General features: G+C 38.6%; 1 non-coding gene across 1 annotated transcript; it reads right to left on the bottom strand.

Annotated features, from left to right (window-relative positions):
• Positions 1 to 2263: 2263 nt before the first annotated feature.
• LOC148565652 (small nucleolar RNA R71) lies at positions 2264 to 2371 on the bottom strand. Its single transcript, XR_015883940.1, has one exon. It is a non-coding gene; the product is annotated as a small nucleolar RNA R71 (small nucleolar RNA).
• Positions 2372 to 6660: the final 4289 nt, after the last annotated feature.

Here is a 6660-nt window from a genome sequence, read left to right on the forward strand (position 1 = left end):
ATTTTTAAGAATGAATTCTAGTGTTTCATGAAGCATGTGAAGCCTGGCTGGCTGTAAAGCCATGTCTAAATTCTTTTGGACTGAGGCTTCCAACCATCAGCTGTTATACGACTGTAGGGTATGTCAGGCATGTCATGTCTGAATTATATGCTAAAGCTTGGCTGGCCATTGGCCATGTCTAGTGTTTTGGACCGGAGCTTTCATTGAAAGCTTGGCTGGCTAGTGAGCCATGTCTAATTCCTGGACTGAAGCTTTAGACTAACAATGCAAGATTCCTGGAATTCATATTAAAAATTTTGGAATCCTTATTTTTCTTTTTCTAAATAATTTTCGAAAAAACCAAAAAAATTAGAAAATCATAAAAATCAAAAATATTTTTGTGTTTCATGTTTGAGTCTTGAGTCATGTTATAAGTTTGGTGTCAATTGCATGTGCATCTTGCATTTTTCGAAAGTTTCATGCATTCATAGTGTTCTTCATGATCTTCAAGTTGTTCTTGGTAAGTCTTCTTGTTTGATCTTTGCATTTGCATGTTTTGTGTCTTTTCTTGTTTTTCATATGCATTCTTGAATCCTTAGTTCCTAAGCATTAAAGAATTCTAAGTTTGGTGTCTTGCATGTTTTCTTTGCATAAAAAAATTTTTCAAAATTGTGTCTTTGATGTTCATCTTGACATTCATAGTGTTCTTGGTGTTCATCTTGACATTCATAGCATTCTTGCATGCATTCATGTTTTGATCCATAACTTTCATGCATTGCATCATTTTTCTTGTTTTCCCCTTCATCATAAAAATTCAAAAATCAAAAAAATATCTTTCCCTTTTTCTCTCTCATAAATTCGAAAATTAGATTTGACTTTTTCAAAAATTTTTTAAATCTAGTTGTTTTTATGAGTCAAATCAAAATTTCATTTTAAAAATTCTATCTTTTTCAAAAATCTTTTTCAAAAATCAAATCTTTTTCATTTTTCTTAGTTATTTTCGAAAATTCTAAAAAATATTTTTCAAAAATCTTTTTCTTATTTTTATATCAAATTTTCGAAAATAACAACACCAATTAATGTTTTGATTCAAAAATTTCAAGTTTGTTACTTACTTGTTAAGAAAGATTCAAACTTTAAATTCTAGAATCATATCTTGTGATTTCTTGTGAATCAAGTCATTAATTGTAATTTTTAAAAATCAAATCTTTTTCAAAAACTAATTTCAATCATATCTTTTCAAAAATATCTTCTCATCTTATCTTTTTCAAAAATATGATTTCAAAATATCTTTTCTAACTTCCTAACTTCCTATCTTTTCAAAATTTGTTTCAACTAACTAACTAACTTTTTGTTTGTTTCTTATCTTTTTCAAAACTACCTAACTAACTCTCTCTCTCTCTAATTTTAGAAAATATCTTCTCTCTTTTTCAAAAATTTCTTTTTAATTAACTAATTATTTTATTTTTTATTTGAATTTTCGAAAAAAATACTAACCTTTTTCAAAAACAATTTTCGAAAATCACTAACTCTTTTTCAAAAATAATTTTCGAAAATTCTCCTTCTCTCTCATCTTATTCTATTTATTTATTCATCTACTAACATCTCTTCCTCACCAAATTCGAACCCCCCTTCTATCTGTGTTCGAATTCCTTCTTCTTTTCTTCTACTCACATAAGGGAACCTCTATACTGTGGTAAAAAGGATCCCCACTATTATTATTATTTTTCTGTGCCCTCTTCTTTGTCATATGAGCAGGAGCAAGGACAAGAACATTCTTGTTGAAGCAGATCCAGAACCTGAAAGGACTCTAAAGAGGAAACTAAGAGAAGCTAAATTACAACAAACCAGCAAGCACCTGTCAAAAATTTTCGAACAGGAAGAGGAGATGGCAGCCGAAAATAATAATAATGAAAGGAGGATGCTTGGTGACTTTACTGCACCTAATTCCAATTTACATGGAAGAAGCATCTCCATTCCTGCCACTGGAGCAAACAACTTTGAGCTGAAACCTCAATTAGTTTCTCTGATGCAGCAAAACTGCAAGTTTCATAGACTTCCATCTGAAGATCCTTTTCAGTTCTTAACTGAATTCTTGCAGATATGTGATACTGTTAAGACTAATGGAGTAGATCCTGAAGTCTATAGGCTCATGCTTTTCCCTTTTGCCGTAAGAGACAGAGCTAGAATATGGTTGGATTCTCAACCTAAAGACAGCTTGAACTCTTGGGATAAGCTGGTCAAGGCTTTCTTAGCCAAGTTCTTTCCTCCTCAAAAGCTGAGCAAGCTTAGAGTGGATGTTCAAACCTTCAGACAGAAGGAAGGTGAATCCCTCTATGAAGCTTGGGATAGATACAAAGGACTGACCAAAAAGTGTCCTTCTGACATGCTTTCAGAATGGACCATCCTGAACATATTCTATGATGGTCTGTCTGATTTAGCTAAGATGTCATTGGATACTTCTGCAGGTGGATCCATTCACCTAAAGAAAACGCCTGCAGAAGCTCAAAAACTCATTGAGATGGTTGCTAACAACCAGTTCATGTACACTTCTGAAAGGAATCCTGTGAGTAATGGGACGCCTATGAAGAAGGGAGTTCTTGAAATTGATACTCTGAATGCCATATTGGCTCAGAATAAAATATTGACTCAGCAAGTCAATATGATCTCTCAGAGTCTGAATGGAATGCAAGCTGCATCCAACAGTACTCAAGAGGCATCTTCTGAAGAAGAAGCTTATGATCCTGAAAACCCTGCAATAGCAGAGGTAAATTACTTAGGTGAACCTTATGGAAACACCTATAACTCATCATGGAGAAATCATCCAAATTTCTCATGGAAGGATTAAAAGCCTCAACAAGGCTTTAATAATGGTGGAAGAAACAGGTTTAGCAATAGCAAGCCTTTTCCATCATCAACTTAGCAACAGACAGAGAACCCTGGACAAAATACTTCTAATTTAGCAAACTTAGTCTCTGATCTGTCTAAGGCCACTGTAAGTTTCATGAATGAAACAAGGTCTTCAATTAGAAATTTAGAGGCACAAGTGGGCCAGCTGAGTAAAAGGATCACTGAAATCCCTCCTAGTACTCTCCCAGGCAATACAGAAGAAAATTCAAAAGGAGAATGCAAGGCCATTGACATAACCAAAATGGCCGAACCCAAAGAGGGAAAGGAGGACGTGAATCCCAAGGAGGAAGACCTCCTGGGATGTCCAGTGATCAATAAGGAGGTTCCCTCTGAGGAACCAAGGGAACCTGAGGCTCATCTAGAGACCATAGAGATTCCATTAAACCTCCTTATGCCCTTCATGAGCTCTGATGAGTATTCCTCTTCTGAAGAGAATGAGGATGTTACTGAAGAGCAAACTGCCAAGTTTTCTGGTACAATCATGAAGCTGAATGCCAAACTATTTGGCAATGAGACTTGGGAAGATGAACCTCCCTTGTTCACCAATGAACTAAGTGATCTGGATCAACTAACATTGCCTCAGAAGAAACAGGATCCTGGAAAGTTCTTGATACCTTGCACCATAGGCACCATGATCTTTAAGGCTCTGTGTGACCTTGGTTTAGGGATAAACCTCATGCCCCTCGCTGTAATAGAGAAACTGGGAATCTATGGGGTATAAGCTGCTAAAATCTCACTAGAGATGGCAGACAATTCAAGAAAACAGGCTTATGGACAGGTAGAGGACGTGTTAGTAAAGGTTGAAGGCCTTTACATCCCTACTGATTTCATAGTCTTGGATACTGGAAAGGAAGAGGATGAATCCATTATCCTAGGAAGACCTTTCTTAGCCACAGCAAGAGCTGTGATTGATGTGGACAGAGGAGAACTAGTCCTTCAATTGAATGAGGACAACCTTGTGTTTGCAACTCAAGGATCTCTTTCTGCATCCATGGAGAGGAAGCACAGAAAGCTTCTCTCAAAGCAGAGTCAACTAAAGCCCCCACAGTCAAACTCTAAGTTTGGTGTTGGGAGGCCACAACCAAACTCTAAGTTTGGTGTCAAACCCCCATATCCAAACTCTAAGTTTGGTGTTGGGAGGTCTCAACAAAGCTCTGCACATCTGTGAGGCTCCATGAGAGCCCACTATCAAGCTATTGACATTAAAGAAGCGCTTGTTGGGAGGTAACCCAATTTTTATCTAATTTTTATTTTCATTGTTTTTCATGTTTTATTAGGTTAATGATCATGTGGAGTCACGAAAAAAATAGAAAAATTAAAAACGGAATCAAAAACAGCAGAAGAAAAATCACACCCTGGAGGAGCATCTGTCTGGCGTTCAGCGCCAGAACAGAGCATGGTTCTGGCGCTGAACGCCCAAAATGGGCAGTGTCTGGGCGCTGAACACCCAAAATGGGCAGCATCTGGGCGCTGGACGCCAGAACTGCACCCTGGAGGAAAGCTGGCGCTGAACGCCCAGAACAAGCATGGTTCTGGCGTTCAACGCCAGAAATGGCTAGTAAATGGGCGTTGAACGCCCAAAATGGCCACCAACCTGGCGCTGAACGCCCAGAGTTGTGTGCAAGGGTATTTTACATGCCCAATTTGGTGCAAGGTTGCAATTCCTTGAACACCTCAGGATCTGTGGACCCCACAGGATCCCCACCTACCTCCACTCACATCTTCTCACCCCTCTTTCACACAATCCCATAAACACTCTTCCCCAAAACCCTTCACCTATCACCTCCATCCCTCTTCCCTATTAACCCTTCACCACTCACATCCACACACTCTTCCCCATAAACCTACCTCATAAACTCCACCTACATTCAAAATTCAAAACCAATTTCCCACCCAAACCCACCCATATGGCCGAACCTTAACCCCCCCTCCCTTCCCTATATAAAGCCCTCCATTCTTCATCAAATTTACACAACACACCCCTCTATACCCTTCTTGGCCGAAACACCTTCCCTTCTCCCTCTCCTCCATTTCTTCTTCTTCTTCATTTATTCTTTCTTTTATTGCTCGAGGACGAGCAATATTCTAAGTTTGGTGTGGTAAAAGCATAAGCTTTTTGTTTCTCCATTACCATTGATGGCACCTAAGACCGGAGAATCCTCTAGAAAAGGAAAAGGGAAGACAAAAGCTTCCACATCCGAGTCATGGGAGATGGAAAGATTCATCTCTAAAGCCCATCAAGACCACTTCTATGATGTTGTGGCCAAGAAGAAGGTGATCCCCGAGGTCCCTTTCAAACTCAAAAGAAATGAGTATCCGGAGATCCGACATGAAATTCAAAGAAGAGGTTGGGAAGTTCTAACAAACCCCATCCAACAAGTCGGCATCCTAATGGTTCAAGAGTTCTATACCAATGCATGGATCACTAGGAACCATGATCAAAGTAAGAACCCGAATCCAAAGAACTATGTTACAATGGTTCGGGGGAATTACTTAGATTTTAGTCCGGAAAATGTGAGGTTGGCGTTTAACTTGCCTATGATCCAAGGAGATGAGCGCCCCTACACTAGAAGGGTCAACTTTAATCAAAGGTTGGACCAAGTCCTTATGGACATATGTGTGGAAGGAGCTCAATGGAAGATTGACTCCAAAGGCAAGCCGGTTCAACTAAGAAGGCTGGACCTCAAGCCTGTGGCTAGAGGATGGTTGGAGTTCATCCAATGCTCCATCATCCCCACTAGCAACCGATCTGAAGTTACTGTAGATCGGGCCATCATGATCCATAGCATCATGATTGGAGAGGAAGTAGAAGTTCATGAAGTCATCTCTAATGAATTCTACAAAATAGCTGACAAGTCCTCCACTACGGCAAGGTTAGCTTTTCCTCACCTCATTTGCCATCTATGTTACTCAGCTGGAGCTTTCATAGAAGGAGACATCCACATTGAGGAAGAGAAGCCCATCACTAAGAAAAAGATGGAGCAAGCAAGAGAGCCCATTCATGGAGCTCAAGAGGCGCATGAGGCTCATCACCATGAGATCCCGGAGATGCCTCAAATGCATTTTCCTCCACAAAACTATTGGGAGCAAATCAACACCTCCCTAGAAGAGTTAAGTTCCAACATGGGACAACTAAAGGTGGAACATCAAGAGCACTCCATCATCCTTCATGAAATAAGAGAAGATCAAAAAGTAATGAGAGAGGAGCAACAAAGACAAGGAAGAGACATAGAAGAGCTCAAGGACATCATTGGTTCCTCAAGAAGGAAACGCCATCACTAAGGTGGATTCATTCCTTGTTCTTATTTCTTCTATTTTTCGTTTTCTATGCTATGTGCTTATCTGTGTTTGTGTCTCCATTACATGATCATTAGTAGTTAGTAACTTTGTCTTAAAGATATGAATGTCCTATGAATCCAGCACCTCTCTTAAATGAAAAATGTTTTAATTCAAAAGAACAAGAAGTACATGAGTTTCGAATTTATCCTTGAACTTAGCTTAATTATATTGATGTGGTGACAATGCTTCTTGTTTTCTGAATGAATGCTTGAACAGTGCATATGTCTTTTGAAGTTGTTGTTTAAGAATGTTAAATATGTTGGCTCTTGAAAGAATGATGACTAGGAGACATGTTATTTGATAATCTGAAAAATCTTAAAAATGATTCTTGAAGCAAGAAAAAGCAGCAAAGAATAAAGCTTGCAGAAAAAAATAGAAAAAAAATAGGCGAAAAAAAATAGAAAGAAAAAGAAAAAGCAAGCAAAAAAAAGC

This window comes from Arachis ipaensis, chromosome B5 (assembly GCF_059453495.1).
Source record: "Arachis ipaensis isolate K30076 ecotype BB chromosome B5, ASM5945349v1, whole genome shotgun sequence".
Lineage (NCBI taxonomy): Eukaryota > Viridiplantae > Streptophyta > Magnoliopsida > Fabales > Fabaceae > Arachis > Arachis ipaensis.